Source organism: Balaenoptera acutorostrata, chromosome 5 (genome assembly GCF_949987535.1).
Source record: "Balaenoptera acutorostrata chromosome 5, mBalAcu1.1, whole genome shotgun sequence".
Classification (NCBI taxonomy): Eukaryota; Metazoa; Chordata; class Mammalia; order Artiodactyla; family Balaenopteridae; genus Balaenoptera; species Balaenoptera acutorostrata.
This window is the reverse complement of record NC_080068.1, coordinates 105,968,814-105,985,249: the sequence shown is the minus strand read 5'-3', so window position 1 is coordinate 105,985,249 and position 16,436 is coordinate 105,968,814. Positions and strand designations below refer to the sequence as shown.

General features: G+C 47.5%; 1 protein-coding gene across 3 annotated transcripts in view; it reads right to left on the bottom strand.

Moving 5' to 3' along the window:
• SLC2A9 (solute carrier family 2 member 9) overlaps window positions 1-16,436 on the bottom strand; it is a 192,396-nt gene that overhangs the window by 97,519 nt on the left and 78,441 nt on the right. The window lies entirely within an intron of this gene.

The following is a 16,436-nucleotide window of genomic DNA, read 5'->3' as shown; positions in this document are numbered from 1 at the left end:
GCAATTTACTGGTTAGCGGATTTGAGAATGATAGTTTTCAGTTTTAATGGAATCAACCGTGACAAATGTACAGGAGGCTGATAAAGAATCCTCCAAAGAAACCACAGATTAAAGGTAAAATGAAGAGAGGCAGCACAAAGACAGAGCAGCAGACCTGCCACCTCGCTCCAGGCACAAGCCTATTGTCAGCTCCAGTGACCGTGACAGAAAGCTGCCTAGCAGAGGTCTTAAAAGTTAAGATATAAGCAATCTATCTCTTCAAGGTAAGGTGACATTTTAACAAAAGAGAGAACAAAGCAACCTTTTGATAGAAGTTATTCTATGAAAAAAGATGTTTGGAAATGCTTCTATCACCGTGTGGCTTGGAAACCAAAGTGACGGACACAGACCACCAATTCAAACTCTCAAATCTGTACATTAAAAAAATTTTTGTGAACAAGTTAAAAAATATTCCTGTTTGAAAATATTCCGAAAAAAAGGGTTTCAGTGCGTCTTGCTAAATTTTGTTTGTTAAAATATAAAAAGGCAACATCTTCCGATTATTTTGCAAGAACAACTGGTTGACGGCGGGGAAGATGGAAATTTACCAGCTGCACTTGCTCCTCCCCCTTCCCTGGGATGGTTCATTCCTAGAGGGTGGGATTGCGGGATGAATACCAACGTGTTAGGTTCAGCCAGCCTTCTCACCTTCTTCCATTTGGATCTATTTCACTTCGTGAGGTTCTTCTTCAGCTATCATCACCATCAAGGCCAATACTGAAATAATAATGGGTATTACTTGCTGAAGGTTACTCTATGCCAGCCACAGTTCTACATGCTTCCTGTGCTTTTACTTGTTTAACACTCCTATAACCACCCTCTGTTAGTGTTCCCATTTTGCTGGTGAGAAGAGAGGAGAAACTTGCCCACATTCAGGAGAACTGGGATCCCTGAGAGCAGAGCCTGAGACAAGGATTGGGTGCAGCAAGTTGACACAAATGATGGTTGCAGAAAGCAGGTGTGAGGGGTGGGGAGTGTGAGGCATGGAAGGAAGAGGTTGCACAAGGCATGTCTTGAGGAAGGAGGCTTCTACGGACAAAAGGGGTCAATTCTGCTGGACGTCTGAGCAGCCCATGGACCGTCTCCCAGAACTGTTGCATGGCGGAGGCTGCCCCCAGGGGCATTAACTCCCACACGTCCACGTGGCACTACAGACGAGCTGAGTGGCATCCTGGCTGCGGAGAAGGCCTGAGCGTGCTGGAGGTGGGGGGAAACGGCAACCTGCCTCTGTGCTCTCGTGGGACTGTCATCATAGCTGGGCTGAAGTCAGAGTGGGCCTTGGGATGATGTGATGGGGCACCAGAGGAGGCCACTACTGTCACCAGCTGGTAGTGGAATAGTTGGGATTAGAACCCAAGCAGGGGCTCCAAAAACTTTGCTCCTTCCCAATGCTCAGTTATGCTCCCTGGGACTCAGGACCAGACCTTTCAGATCTTTGAAATGCTTCCTTCCTCCCTCCCTCCCTTTCTTCCTTCTACCCTCCTCCCTTCCTCCTTCCTTCCCTCCCACCTTCCCTCTTTCCTCCTCTCTCTTCCTAAATTTCATTCTATATCCTGAATTCCTGAAGGAGACCGGAAGCATCCTTTGGCTTTAACTCAACCATCTGTTTGCCCATCACTTTCATCAGACTGAGGCGAATGTCTAGACTGTAAATTTAGCAGCGATCTCATTACACTTGGGAAGCAAGGGAGGAGTGGTTTGGACTGACTCTTGCATTCTTTTTTTCACCCAGGGCCCATGAATAACTATATCTCTTCCCTCCGGTCTTTAGGTGAAGGCCTGGAATCAGCCTCCGGAGCAGGGATCCCACTCACAAAGGGGCAGGAAACCATGCTGGGGGAACACAGCATGCGGCGTGGTGTTGGGGGTGTCCTGCAGCCAGTGAATGGCCGCCACCGCTGCCCTGTCATCACCGGAGTCTTACCAGCTCTGGGCAGGTGCTTATGCTGGTGTGAGGCTTATGACATGTCATACCAGAGGCTGGGTCTTATTCAGGGCCTGGTATGCAGCAGGTGCTCAAACTACGTTGGATAAACGTGACTGGACCCTACTCATATTTGCTAATGTTTAGTCCAGAGGAGAGGGTGCTCTGGGGGGAGAGGCCTGGATGTGGGTGGGGTTGGTCTTGTTCTCCTTGGCCCTGAGCCAGACAAGGACCAAGGGCAGCAGCTGTGATGCATCGGATGTCAGATCGTCACAAGAAAGAACTGTCTGATTGATGTGTTCAAGGGTGGGCTGGGCGGTCTCTTGAGCAGTGAGTTCCCCATCCCTGGAGGTAAGCAAGGAGAGGCCTGATGACCACCTGTCAGAGATGTTGTGGGAGGAACCCGGGCATTAAACAGGAAGATGGACAAGGTCTCTAAAGCAAGTGCAGAACCCCAGAATCGTGCAGGTTCTATAGGAGACTGGGGCATGGCATCTGTGGGGTGGAGGGGGAAGCAGTGGGACCGACACATGCAGTCGTAACTAGCTGTCTGTGGAGAGAGAGGAAAGGGCTTTAGAAACTGGTCGTCTATAAGCCATTTCAAAAAGTCATTTTCTATGGAAAACAACCCTCCCAGAGGAGTCCATCGGCTTGAATTTCCAAGCCATTGCAATAGTTCATCCCATCTACCCCAGGGCCTCCCCTCCGGCTCAGCCTCCCACCCTCGCCCTGGCTTCCCGGCTCACACCTCATTCATATTCCTGGCCGTGTTCTAATCCCTAACTCCAGAAAACTTGAAAAAAGAATGAGAATTTGCATTTCCCAACTGGAAAGAAACCCCTCTGGGAGGCACGGTCAACTTCCGGGCTGGGAAAGGGACCCGTTATGTAACCAGATCTTGTACTAGTTAAAGACTCGCCTTTATTCAAGGGGACTCAGGACACCAGGCAGGCGCTAGGAGTCTAACATTTATTGTGTGCCTACTGTATGCCAGACTCTGGGCTGGGTGTCTTACAGACTTCCCTGCGATTCCTAGTGTGGTTTGGTCCCCTGAGCCTCAGGAAATTAGGAAATACGCCGGAGATCTCAGGTCGAAAGGGAGACAGTCAATGTTCCACCTGGATCTGTCTGATCTTTCTTTCCACACACCTCAAAGGATGATGAAAAGAAACTGCGGAGCTGAGAAGCTACCGGAAGCAAATTCAGTTCATTTCAATTAACCTGCGGCTTCTGAGAGCTTGTGATGTGTTGCGGGTGCAGAGGTTAAGGAAAGAAAAAGGCACGGTCTCTGCTCGAAGGAGTTCTCTCAAGTGGGAGCCAGAACGCAACTCACTGCTGCTCCAGGTGAACAGTGATGGATGCGGGGTCTGCAGGAGCCTCACAAAAGCCCTGCCATTCAACAGATGGGGAAACCAAGGCTCAGTGGGATGATGTGATGTGCCCGTGTCACACAGGAGAGCTGGCGTTTCCACTGCTGCACTGCCTCTGCCCACAGGGGTGATGCAAGCCTAGCTCAGAGGATGGTGTTGATGGGAGGTGGTCACAGACAGCAGGCCTCCTGGTATCACCCAAGCTTGTTCATCTTGCATAACTGAAACTTTGTGCTCAATGATAGCAACTTCCCACCCCCCTTTCCCGGCACCCCAGTCCCTGGCGATCACTATTCCACAGCTGGATTCTATGAATTTGACTATCTTAGATCCCTCATGTAAGTGAGATCATGCAGTATCTGTCCTTCTGTGACTGGCTGATTTCTCTTAGCCTAATGTCGTCCAGGTTCATCCATGTTGTCACATATTACAGGATTTCCTTCTTTTGTAATGCTGAATAATATTCCATTGTATGTATACACCACATTTTCTTTACCCATCCATCCGACAATGAACATTTAGGTTGTTTCCACGTCTTGGCTATTGTAAATAGTGCTGCGGTGCTAATAGGAATAGGAGTGCTAATACTTCTTTGAGATCTTGATTTCGATTCTTTTGGATGAAATTCCAGAAGTGGAATTGCTGGACCATACGGTAGTTCTAGTTTTCATTTTTTGAGGAACCTCCAAACTGTCTTCTGCAGCAACTGCCCCATTTTGCATGCCAACCAACCGTGTGCGAGGGTACAAGGTTTCCAATTTCTCCACATCCTCACCAATACTTGTTGTCTTTTGTGTTTTTCATAATAGCCATCCTGACAGGTGTAAGGTGATATCTCATTGTGGTTTTGATCTGCATTTTCCTGATGATTAGTGACATTGAACTACATATATATATATACGCCATTTGCATGTCTTCTTTGGAGAAATATCTATTCATGTCCTTTTCCCCTTTGAAAAATCAGATTACTCATTTTTTTGGTTTGTTTTTGCTATTGAGATGTAGTAGTTCCTTATGTATTTTGGAGATTAACCCCTTATCAGATATATGGTTTGCTAATCTTTTCTCTCATTCATGTAGGTTGCCTTTCACTCTCTTAATTATTTCCTTTGCAGTGAGGAAGCTTTTTAGTTTGATATAGTTCCACTTGTCTATTTTTGTTTTTGTTTCCTGTGTTTTTGGTGTCAAATTCAAGAAAATCATTATCAAGACCAATGTTGTGAAAATTTCCCTGTTTTCTTCTAGGAGTTTTATATTTTCAGGCCTTACATTTAAGTGTTTGCTTCATTTGGAGTTGATTTTTGTGTATGGTGTACAATAAGGGTCTAACATTCTTTTGCATATAGTGATCCAGTTTTCCCAACACTGTTTGTTGAAGATACTTTAGCCCATAGCTAACATCATACTCAATGGTGAAAAACTGAAAGCTTTTCCTCTAAGAATTGGAACAAGGATAGGATGTGACTCTCAACCACTTCTATTCAGAAGCCCTAACCAGAGCAATTAAGTGAGAAAAAGAAATACAAGTCATTGAAATCATAAAGGAAGAAGTAAAATTGTCCTTGTTTGTAGACAACATGACCTTATATATAGAAAATCCTAAAGACTTCACCAAAAACTGTTAGAACTAATAAGTGGATTCAGTAAAGTTGCAGGATACAAAATCAACATACAAAAATCAGCTGTGTTTCGACACACTGACAATGAACTACTTAAAAAGGAAATTAGGAAAACAATCCCATTTGCAAGTATCAAAAAGAGTAAAATACTTAGGAATAAACTTAACAAAGGAGGTGAAAGGCTTTTACACTGAAAAATCATTGATGAAAGACACAAATGAATGGAAAGATATTCCATGATCATGGATTAGAAGACTTGATGTTGTTAAAATGTCCATACTACCCAAAGGGATCTACAGATTCAATGAAATCCTTATCAAAATCCCATTAGCATATTTTACAGAGATAGAAAAAAATAATCCTATAATTCATATGTAACCACAAAAGACCATGAATAGCCAAAACAATCTTGAGGAAAAAAACAAAACTGGAGGCATCACACTTCCTGATTTCAAAATATATTACAAAGCTAAAGTAATTAAAACAGTATTGTACTGACACAAAGACAGACAATAGACTAATGAAACAGAATAAAGAGCCCAGAAATAAACCACTGCATATATGGCCAACCGATCTTCACTCAAAATGGATTAAAGATATAAACATAAGATCTGGAACTGTAAATACTCCTAGAAGAAAATGGAGGGGAAAAACTACATAACATTGGTTTTGGCAAGGATTTTTTTGGATATGACACCAAAAGCAAAATTAGACAAGTGGGATTATATCAAACTAAAAAGCTATAGTAATCTAAATAGTATGGTACTGGCATAAAGACAGACATACAGACCAATGGAATAGAACAAAGAGCCTAGAAATAAACCCATGTATATAGGATCAACTGGTCAAAACAAGCTGTGGCTTTGAAATGGGCAAAATGGCAATGGGACCAAAGGCTCACACTGGAGTGAGAGAGAGCTGGGCTACAGCAGATTCCCTCCCTATATAACCTGGAAAGTCACTTGGCAGCTAAAACCTCAGTTGCCTTCTGTAAGGAACTGGAGTTAATATCAACACCAACAAGACTAGCCAACATTCATGGAAGGCTGCTCTGTGTGTCAGAAGGTACTTGTAAGAATCAACTGACACGGTGTATAATAGGTGAATTATCCCTGATGAACAATAGCTATTAGAAGTAGCTTTTGGAGGTAGAAATAGTGGAAATACTTGTTAAAAACAAACAAACAAGAAAGCAAATGACAACAAAAATGGGTTTCCTCCCAGGTCAATGTCTGCCTCACCCAGCCACAGGTATTCACTGGTTTATGATCAACCCTCTGACTGTGGATGGATTCCTGCCCTGTCTCCCTTCACCTAGTTAATGTCAACACATCTTTTCATCCCAGCTCAATTGCCACCTCTTCCAGGAATCTCTCCCTGATCTCCCTCTAATCATCCCAAATGAGCTCCACACTCCTCCCTTTGTAGCTCCTGGCCTGGGGCAATCTCACACTAGTCCCAAGGTTTGCCTGGCTCCTGTCGGGCTCTCTCACTGACTGCTTGCTTCAGGACCAGGGGTCCTGTCTGGTTTTGCTCCATATTTTATCCTTCAGGCTTAGCACTGTACCTGATACACAGTAAAAACTCCATAAATAAGTGGGCATCGAATGAGTGGTGACCTAGTTTACTCACAGTGCAGACTCTATTACAATGGCCTTCTCTAAGCTGCACTTCAGACTTGCACCTTCAGCTCCTACAGAGGGTCTGTATAAAAAAAGAAAGCATAGAAAAATATCATTTTCAATTGCTTTAACTTTCGTTCAAGGCTCTATTATGAGTCCCAAGACCCCCCTCTGGAGGGTCCCTTGTAATAAATGGTTTTTCGAGTTGTGTGTAAGTAAAGTCTCTCTCTTCTGAGAAATTGATCTGCTTCTGCTAAAGAGAGAGTCTGTGGATGCCCCAGTGCCTTTCTTGCCCTGGCTGCCAGGACGCTCAGAGGCTAATTTGGTTCCTCCCCCTAGAAAAACAACAGAAATGCTTCCCATGATGTAGGCAATTTCCAGGCACTGTTCTAAGCCTTTTGTGTGAACCAAATCATTTAAAGTTTCAAAACAATCCAATAAGGTTAGTGCCACAGAGAGAGGCCCCAAGATAAAGGCTGCACATAACCGGGAAATGGCAATGAAGGAGTATGAACCCCAGCAGCTTGGCTCAGAAAATTTGAGCTCTTAACCTCCATGGTGTGCTACTTTGCCATAGCTCTGTGCAACCTGGTAGAGGTTCTTCCTTCTCCTTCCAGGGCCCTGAGTTTCATCTGTAACACACACACACACACACACACACACACACACATACACACGTGCACGCACATGTGCTCACTTGCTTATAAGCTGCCTCAATTTTTTTCCTTGACTCCTATAAAGCAGAAGATGGAGTCGCTAATACTTAATAAAAAGAGAAAAAAAGAAGCCTCTAGGGTGTGGTGTGGCAAGGCCACTTGACCTTTAACCTCCAGCTTCTTCATCCCTATGATAAGGACCATGTGTCCAGGCTCCCTCACAGCTTTGTGGTACTTACTCTCCCATATGCCAAATACAAGGGATTGTAAAAGTTATGGCCACTCTTGCTCCAATAAACCACTGATATGGGAGCAAAAAGATAGTGGCAGGGTGATCATGGTTGTCTAGCAGGTTAGAACCACTGGGGCCACCGTCAAATGCAGGCTGGTCCTCCCGTGAACTTGGCCCGAAGCTCATCTCCTGCGCCTTTGGGGATGGGAGGGGGCGATGAGAGTAGAGTGGACATGGGCCAGGAGAAAGGGCCCGGACACTGCTCAGCCACTGACTTGCCTGGGCCTCAGGCAAGGCGCTCACCCCTCTGGGTCTCAGTCTGCAAAATGAAGGCGGTGCGTCAGCTTTGGCTCGTTTCTATTTCCTGAGGCTGGAGGAAGGTCTAAGCTGAGCTCAGCTACTCTCCTCCAGACGCATTCCATTCGAGCCAAACTTTGTCCTCATGCTTTTTGGTCAACAATGTATAACCCAGATTCTGTGGTTTTATAAACAAAGAGCCAGGCAAGCTTGGGTTCAAGAACCAGCCCCACCGCTTACCAACTGAGTGACCCTTGGCAGGTTGTACCAACCTCCCTGAGCCTCTATTTTCTCACCTGTAAAGTGGGGGTGAGAACGCAGATCTCTTAGTTGAGGAATGGTGTAACGGGCGAGCCACTGGGATGGGCCCGGGTGCCGCAGGTCCTTAGCACATGACAGGCCCCCTCCTCCCTTCTCTTGGGCCACTGCACAGAGTTAGGACGCCTTCCACCTGTGCACCTGTGTTTTAAGCAGGCCTCGTGTATTTGTTCATTTATTCAACACACGTTTATTGAGCACCTACAATATACCAAAAGCTAGTTCTCTGTGAGCGCTAATCTCAAGTGCTTGAGATCTGACCTTAGGGAAGGGCAGCCTTCAGGTCGTGCATCAGTCTCCACGTCTGACTACGATCACTTTGAACTGGAGCCTATCCTGAACACTTCCACGATATTCCACGTCCGGTTCCTTCCCTCTCAGCACACGTTCAGACATCCCTGCATGCACAGCCTTCCCTGCCACCGCGAGTGACTGCAAGGAGTCTCGAAATGGGGTGACTTCGTATATATACACGTGCTTTGCTTTAACCTGGAAAACGTCTACCCTGAGGCAGACCTCTCCAGGGCAGAGGTAGAAACTATCAAGGCAAAAACATCAGAAAGTCCAAATTCTCTGAAACATCTTCCTGCTGAAAATAGCTGGTCTGCATCCTACAGGTCCCTCACTCCTGTCTCCCGCTCTTAGCCTTCTTCTCTTCCATGTTCCCAGGGCAAGTCAGCCTCTTGTCCAATTGCCATGAACAACTCCAAGTGTGAAGCACAGAGCTTCGAGAAGCAGCGTGCTCTGGAGACCAGAGGACACACTGTGCTGTGAGGTGTACTCTGTACTCTGGTTTCGTTCATTCTTTCAACAGCTGTTTAATGAGCACTTACTACATGCCAGGCTCTGCTCTAAGTGCTGGTGTTCTCTGCAAAGAACAAAACAGGAAAAGTCCCTGCCCTCAGGGAGCTTTCATTCGAGTGGAGGAAACTAAATACTAATAGATACTAAACAACTTAACATAGAACTATGGAAGTTCCGGTAGTTGATAAAGTTCCAGTAAAAGAAGAAAACTAAATCAGGGTGAGTGATCGTGAAGAGGAGAGGATGCTGTTTGAGCTACTGTAATTGGGAAGATGTTTTTGAAGAGGTGCCACTGCAGCAGAGAACTCAGTGAAGTGAGGGCGCGGGGCAGGCAGATACCTGGGGGAAGAGCCTTCCAGGCAGAGCAGCAGGTGCAAAGGCCCGAGGGTGACATGTGCCGGGAGCATTCCACCATTCACTAGTTGAGTCAGATCCTGCCCACTGGGACTCAGTCCCAGATCACCCTTTTAGAATCTCTCCTGGGTCCCTGGGGCTAGAAGCCCGCAGACCACATTCCCAGGACTCCGGGCTAGCCCACTCCTGCTAGAGTCCACCCATAAGAGGCGCTGATGTGCATGAAGATAGGAGGAAAAAGACTTTCTCCTGCATCTGGTTGAACCTCTGGCACCGTGAGCGGTGGCAGCTCCTGCTCAGTCTCAGAGACAGAGACTCTTGCGTCCTCACTGGCGATGACACCCGCCACATTCCTGCCAGCAGCTCTAGCATCTGCTCTGCAGCGGAGATGGGCTGCCTGTGGATTCAGCGAGGAGGGAGGACTTGGGGCTCGAGCCTGAGTGGTGACTCTGGGGACCCAGCCTGCTCCCCTGCCCCAGCGCCTTGGCAACCATGTCCTGCATTCCATGCCTCTCTGTCTGAAATGTTTTTCCTATTATTCCTGTGTCCTGAGGGTGACATTGACCAGTGTATCGACCTGCTCAGGGACCATGACGTCATCTCCCTGAATCTCTCTGAGTCTTAGTCTCTTCATCTGTATAATAAGGAGTAGAAACTTTGTAGGCCTTTTTGTGGGTGAGGCTTAAGGCAATGGATGCAGTATGCATACCTCTGTTAGTTTCCCATGGCTGCTGTAACAAATTACCACAAACTTGGTGGCTTAAAACAATGCAAAGTATCATCTTACACTTCTGGGGGTCAAAATCTGAAAAGGGTCTCACTAGACTGCAAGCAAGGTGTTGTCAGGGCTGAGTTCCTCCTGGAGGATCTAGGGAAGCATCCACGCCTTGTCTTTTCTGGCTGAGGCTGCCTGCTTTCCTTGGCTCATGGCCCCTTCCTCCATCTTCAAAGCCAGCAACCTTGTGCCAAAACCTTCCCATACAGCTGTCTGCGGGCTCTCTCTCTTCTGCCTTCCTTTTCCACTTATAAGCATCCTTGTGATTACACTGGGCCCACGTGGTTAACCCAGGATAATCTCTGCATCTCAAAGTCAGTCGACTAGCAACCTTCATTCCACCTGCATTCTTAATTCCCTTGCCACATAACTTAACCTGTTCATAGGTTCTAGGAAGTAGGATGTGGACACCTTCTGGAGGTGGGGGGATCATTATTCTCCCTCCAACACTAGCACACAATAGAAACTCACATGACAGAAACCATTTTGAGCCCATTTTATTTCGTGCCATCTCACTGCCCCTTGGGTGACAGGACACTCCAGCAATGGCATTTGTGACCACCCTTTAGTGTGAGCCCATGTGGTAGCAGACCCTGGGTGCCTGTTCTCCAGGAGCCCTGGGCCCAACCCGAGATCCTGCCCCAATGTGCCAGATCCTGACCACGGAGGTTGCAGCTGGACCAGCCTATAGAAAGTAACTTGTCCGTCCTGATGACACAGGTGGGGAAACCACAGCCCAGAGAAGCAGCACAGCAGGACCAGGGCTCCTGATGCCAGCAAGGGTGTAACACCGGATTCTGGGGTCTCTCTTGGTGCCTGCTGTCTATAAAGGCTTGACAAGACTGATACCCAAGAAATAATTAGCAAGGATGCTCAGAGGATGCACCTGCTGTTCCAGGAGTCACACGGCCGACCATTCCTAGCTGCATCTCCCCTGCAGACTGCCCAGGCAAAGCTGATGAGTCCCGGAGCCCAGGTCTGGGACTTAAAAGTCTCTATTCCACTGCTTCTGGCAGGGAGCTCCGTGGCTCATAAAATATTAAAAAGGACATCGTTGCTATTTCATTAAACACCCAGTGTACGAAGAACGAGTTCTGGGATATCTGGGGATCTGTTTGGGGATGTGTTCTGTGCCCACCAAGCACATTCGTGAATTCTCGCAGGTTCTTCATCTCTGAGTCCGGAGAGTGGGTAAATGTCTTCTGCTGCCCTCTCCTAGAAAATGGGGTGATTCTTGTAGAACCCTCAGCATTAGGGCCCCGTGAGACGTGAGATGACAGGTAACTGGCAAGAATCTCCCTCTGGGAGTCAGGGGCCCTGGCATTTGAGCCCCTGCTCCATGGATGATCAGGTAGGGGGGGATGGTGAATCCCAAACCCCTCTGGGTTGAGATGCTCGGCTGTGGGAAGGAGAGGCCAAGCTGCCTTCTCCCTGCCCAGGAATTTGGTGAGACTCACTATTTTTAATGACTTTCACAGGTGAATGCTCTTCAACAGCTTGGACCACGCTTTCAAGTCCTTGATTTTTTTTTCTTATCTATTCAGCACGCAGCCAAGTGGAAGTCTTTGTTGGATGCCGGGGAAGGGGGAAGGTAGGGGGGGTGGTGCTCAGCACTCAAGGAGATGCGGTCCCTGCCAGGGAGAGTGACATAAACAGCAGGTGACTCCAGAGTGTCACCAGTACCAGGGTGAGATGACTAGGGGAGTGAGGGACAGGGTAGGACTGAGACGGTCAGTGTCGTGTGTCGACTTGGCTGGGCCACAGAAAGCAGATATTTGGTCAAACACCAGTTTAGCTGAGGGTGACATTTACATCAGTAGACTTGGAGTAAAGCAGATGGTTCTCTGGAATATGGGTGGGCCTCACCCAATCAGGTGAAGGCCTTAAGAAGTAATGACTAAGGTCCCTGAGGAAGAGAGAGCACTACCACCAGATGGCCTCCAGACTCGAGATGCAGCATCAGGTCTTCCCTGGGTCTCCCGCGCCCACCATCACATGTGCCAATTTCTCAAACTAAATCTCTCTCTCTCCCCCTCTACACACACACACACACACACACACACACACACACACACACACACACACACAACCATATTGGCTCTGTTTCTCTGGAGAGCCCTGACTAGTACAGGGGCCACCCTGACCACCTTGGGACCCCAGGAAGGACATCACTCTGTCTCACTCCTCCTCTGAGTGCGCTGTTCTAGAGGCGCGTGGCCTACCACACAGTGGTGGCAGGAGGACGTGCTCACAGACCCCCGACTACAGGGCTGGACCTGACCAAGGGCCACAGCCCCTGTGCTCTGTAATCCCTCACCCCGGGTGTCCAGGCCAGGCTTTGGGGGGCAGCTCACAGCTAGTGGCGGAACACAGCCAGGGAACTAAGGCAGCCTTGTTCCTGGGACACACACAGGGCTCCTCTGGGGCTGACCTTGGCTGGAGGACGTGTCAGGGCCTTGCTGAACCTTCCCTGTCCTGTGCAGCACCTAGACCCTTCTGCCCAAGCCCTGTCCCTCTCTTCTCCACCGGGGGTTGGGCTGGTCCCATGTCTGTGATCTCTCCACCTCCCCTGGTCCCTCCACATTCCCTTCACATGCACTTATGCCAATAAGTTCCTGCCCACTGGTCCACCTGGTGTCCGCTTCTTAGAGGACCCCGACTGACAGTTGGCAGCCCAGACACTGAATTCGGAACCCCTCAGTGGGCTGCACTGAGCTTCCTGGCATAAGTAGGAATAAGCGGGCAAGAAGGAAGGACAAGCATCTTCAACAAGGCGGCCATCTGCTGGCCTCTCCACAGCCCTTTGAGACAGGCCTGGTATTACAAGATGACATGGAAGGTCTTCCCAAGGCCCAGGACCTCTCTGCATGACCCCAAGTTCTCGGCTGTGTCCAGGATGCTCATGGCCTGTATGGGCAGTTGTTTCCTCCCCTTCCTGGACAAGGACCTACTTGATAAAAAACAAGTGTTTGTTGACTGACTACTTTGGCCACATGATTATAATGACCACAGCCGATGTTGCTACAGTGTTTTTGCACACTGCAAAGTATTCTCACATCCATGATCTTATTTCATCATCCTTCTGGTCCCTCGAGATAGGCATTTGTGCTATTCCCATTTCACAGATGAGAAAACTGAGCCTCATCTGAGATGATGGGCAACTTGCCTGGGCTCACAGGGCTATCATGTGGAGAAGCAGAGGCTGGAACCCACAGTCCCTGAGCCCACATACCATGGCTTCCAAAGAGCCTGGGAGCATCAAATAGCAGCAGTGATGTTACCGGTATAAAGAAGGAAAGAAAAGTGTGTAAACTTAACGGCTGACACCAGAATGTCTTTCAAGGAAAGAACTGTCTTCACTGAGAAAAATATTTTGATAAGTGCCTGGAGTAGGAGGGTTTGCTGAACGTTTGCATGGCGGCTGGCTCCAGCTTCAGAAGGGAGGCAAGCTGCTCCACACACTAGAAGGAGAAGAAATTGGAGCTCAGGGGCCCTCTGAGCAGGCGGAGCGGACGAGCAGAGATAAGAGGGGAAAACAGAGGCTGGTGAGAGGCAGGAAGTCGGGCACCTTGGGTAGCACGCCCCTCCGGAAACCCTCCAGTGATCCTGTGGGCGTGACTGCTGCTGTGCTGTTTGAGGAAACCAAAGTAGGTGCTGAAGTTCAAGTTGGGGTTATTAGGCTATAAGACAGGGCAGCATGCAAGAATGCTGGTGCCCAAGACAGCTCGAAGCCCGGACGTGCTCAGGACTTCAGAGACATTTGAAGAAGCCTTTGAACATCCTGTGCTGTGGGATTGAGGGGACAGGAAATTCCTCCCAGCACTGAGGGGCACGGGGACCCCCAGCAGACCCGGGGGCTGCACAAGGATGGCACCGACCACAGGCACAATGTAGAAAACATCCTTTGCTTTGCTGGAACCCTCTGTGATTCTCTAAATTTAAAGTGAGTGTAAAATAACAAATGTTGGCGGGGGTGTGGAAAAAAGGGCACCCTCGTACACTGTTGGTGGGAATGTAAATTGGCGTAGCCATCGTGGAAAATCATATGGAGGTTTCTCAAAAAACTAAAAATAGAACTACCATATGACCCAGCAATCCCACTCCTGGGTATATATCCGAAAAAAAAAGAAAAACCCTAATTCGAAAAGATACATGCACCCCAATGTTCCTAGCAGCATTATTTACGACAGTCAAGGTATGGAAGCAACCTATGTGTCCATCGACAGATGAATAGATAAGGAAGATGTGCTATATACATACAATGGAATACTACTCAGCCATAGAAAAGACTGAAATTTTGCCATTCGCAGCAACACAGATGGACTTGGCGGGTATTATGCTAAGTGAAATAAGTCAGACAAAGACAAATACTGTATGATCTCCCTTATATGTGGAATCTAAAAACTACAACAAACTAGTGAATAAAACAAAACGAAGCAGATTCACAGATATAGAGAACAAGCTAGTGGTTCCCAGTGGGGAAGGGGCCTTAACGGGGTGGGAGAGGGTGAGGTACAAACTATTAGGTGTAAGATAGGCTACAGGGATGTACTGTATGACACAGGGAGTAGAGCCAATATTTTGTAATAACTTTTAATGGAGTGTAACCTTTAAAAAATTGCATAAAAAATTGAAAAAGTAATCTATGCAAGAAATTAAAAAACAAAAAAATAAAGTGAGTGCAAGTCGCTAACTCTCAGTCTCTCGCTCTTTGGAATGAAGATGTGCCTTTGTGCTCTGGGAGCCTGGGGCTCTTACAGGGTGGTTTCTGAGCTGTGTTTTGCTGCTGCTGTGGACCCTTGGGTGTTTTGTAGGAAGGTGCCTGTCTCCCTGGACTGCTGGTCCTTTGCTCCTCAGCCTGTCCCATCAGCGGGCTCTCCAGCCAGGGAATGCAGAGCCCTGGGAGACAGCTCGTCCAGGGGCAAAGTGGGGAGACGCTCAGAGGTCACTCATCGCTGCACCGTAAAAGTGAAAGCAGAGTGACAACAGGGGAGGGCGCTGGTCTTCCAGGAGCAGGTGACTGTGCTGGTGGGGGCAGAGATAAGACCTCAGAGGGACTGCATCTCCTCCTCCTTCAGCCACATCCCTCTGCTGGGTCCAGGAGATGGTGCCACCTTTCTAGTTGGCAAGTGTGAGCCCAGGGCACTAAACGGTCCCCTTCTCTCTTTGGTGTCTCCAGGCGGACACAGTGTGGCCGTAAGCTTCTAGGCAAGAGGAGGGCCTGGGAGGGGTTGACCACCCCAGGGCTTCCTTCGGTTGGTACCTTGGTACCTTGGGTGACCACCTGGGTACTTGGCTTGGGTTTTGGTGGATGCATTTGGGGGGCAGGAAGCTTCAAGAGGACCAGCTCACCTTGCACATCCTCCCTTATCAAGAGCCCACCCAGCACAGAGCACAGCAGAAACCTCTATCCAGGCCTGCCTTCTTCCCTTCCTGTCCTACTTACCTCTATTCTTTCCACACTTTTGTGATCACATGGATTTATTTTATGTTCTATTTTTTCCCCACTGAGCATTATGTACGAAGCATGCTTTCATCAGGCTACAATCATCTTATAACTGTTTGTTACATAAGTGAATCAAGTTGGCTTGGGGATAGGATTTTTAGTTTCGAATACAGATGTGCAATGACTGACTTAACTGTTCTCTGATGCAATCAACGCATATCTGGAGTTCAACCCTGGGTCAAATACAGAAAATCACCATATGGCAGTGGACATTTTTCTGGCCCTTAAACCTAGCAACCATTGGATCAATTATTTTTTGCTTATTTTATTTGTCTCTACGTACATGCTGTGTCTTACAATTAGAAATACACTTAAACATACACCAAAGGCATCACACTGCCCTCTAGTGAATTCAGGACTGGAGTGAGGCAAACTGAGTTTGAACCTCATTTCTGTCTCTACTGGCCGTGGGACTGCAGGCAAGGGGCTCAGCTTCTGAGTGTTGATTTCCTCTCTGAAGTCTCTGAGGTTCTGGAGACTTGTGATATTGGAGACAATGAAATCAAGGCACTGGGCATGGAGCAGGTGCTCTATAAATTATAGCAAGAAAATGGTGTATTGGAAAGAAAAAGCTTTAAAAGCTTCATGCCCAAAGTCCTTTCACTCAGTTATTTGTTATAAATGAAAATCAGAATGTCCAACAATTTTGAGAATTCAAGTAAAAAAATGCTTTTTTTTAAAGTTAAAAAAAATTTAAACTACATTTAAAATGAAGGTAAAGTCATAGTTCAACTGGAACTGATTTTCCTTACTTAATGTGATGTCTGAATTTCCTGTGCTGCTCTAATAAATCACTACAAATAAATCACCACTAGGCTTAAATCAATACAAACGTTTTTGACAGTTCTGGAGGTCAGAGGTCCAAAATGGGTCTCATTGGGCCAAAATCAAGGTGTCATCAGGGCTCTGCTCCTCCTTCG